This window comes from Chrysochloris asiatica, unplaced genomic scaffold (genome assembly GCF_000296735.1).
Source record: "Chrysochloris asiatica unplaced genomic scaffold, ChrAsi1.0 scaffold00024, whole genome shotgun sequence".
Classification (NCBI taxonomy): Eukaryota; Metazoa; Chordata; class Mammalia; order Afrosoricida; family Chrysochloridae; genus Chrysochloris; species Chrysochloris asiatica.
The window spans coordinates 20391767-20392859 of NW_006408542.1; the positions used below are offsets into that span (position 1 = coordinate 20391767).

The following is a 1093-nucleotide window of genomic DNA, read 5'->3' on the forward strand; positions in this document are numbered from 1 at the left end:
AAATGCATAGTACAAAATATCTGCATTTTAGATCTGGTTTTTGCTAGATAGAGTCTAAATATGAAAAAAAAAAAATCCCATTATGGATAACTTAATAATTTAAAATATAAATAATGATCTTAAGTCATACCAAAGAGAGAAAGTGAAAGTTCATGGTATAAAAACCCCTTACCTACTGTGGGACAGAAACTGGGTTTTGGTTTTGTTTCCCATAATTGCTTCACAGTCTCCTTCCATTTCAAAATTGATATTGACAAAAGAAGTGGAAGCCACTGTTTCTGGTTGATCTGTCTGAACAATGGAATCAGCCTGCAGCTTCTTCTATTGTTCTTGATACTGTCTTTCAACTTCTTCAGACATCCTGTTTTCTTCTTCCTTCATCTAGTAATACTCATTAATGGCATGCTGAACGACTCCTAGTGTGGCACTGTGGGCTAATGCACTGGACTGCAAAGTCGGTTTGAACGGCAAGGCCAGCGTTTCAAGCTCATCAGCCATTCCTTGGAAACCCTATACAGGATCGCTGTGGGTCAGAACTGACTTGATGATACCTAACAACAAAACAACACTGCTCAAAATGGATACAATCTTGTCTGCAAGAAAGTCATATACTGAGAGGGTTGATGTGGCCGTCCAAAGCATGTAAAACCATAAGTAGGGGCCCCAGGTAAGTTTTGCAGCTCAACAGTAGGCAAAACATCTTTCTTCTCTAGGCCACCAACTTCATCTTCATCTGGGCTGTATTCTTCCATTGTTTTACCACTAACAAAACGGGTGACTCTTGCTGGGACTTCTTTTTCCTTATGACTCCCAATTCTATATTTTCAAAGCCTCTCTCGTTACTCATAATTTCAGAGTCCCAGGTCCCCAGCAGAAGAGAGAGCCAAACCATGGTATTTTAAATAGCCTCATATGTGTGGGGAATTTAACCAATAAATAAGGAAGCTCATAGAAGAACTGATGCATTTGAGTTAAGGTGTTGGAGGAGAATATTAAAAGTACCATGAACTGCCAGAAGAACAAATAAATCTGTGTTGAAAGAAGTAGAACCAGAATTCTCCTTAGAAGTCAGGATGGCCAGACTTTATCTCTC

The 1093-nt window shown here is 39.2% G+C and overlaps 1 protein-coding gene and 1 pseudogene across 1 annotated transcript in view; both read right to left on the reverse strand.

The window, feature by feature from the left end:
* Positions 1-1093, reverse strand: part of LOC102824415 (chromosome unknown open reading frame, human C2orf61) — a 108224-nt gene that overhangs the window by 10602 nt on the left and 96529 nt on the right.
* LOC102836784 lies at positions 173-862 on the reverse strand (annotated as a pseudogene).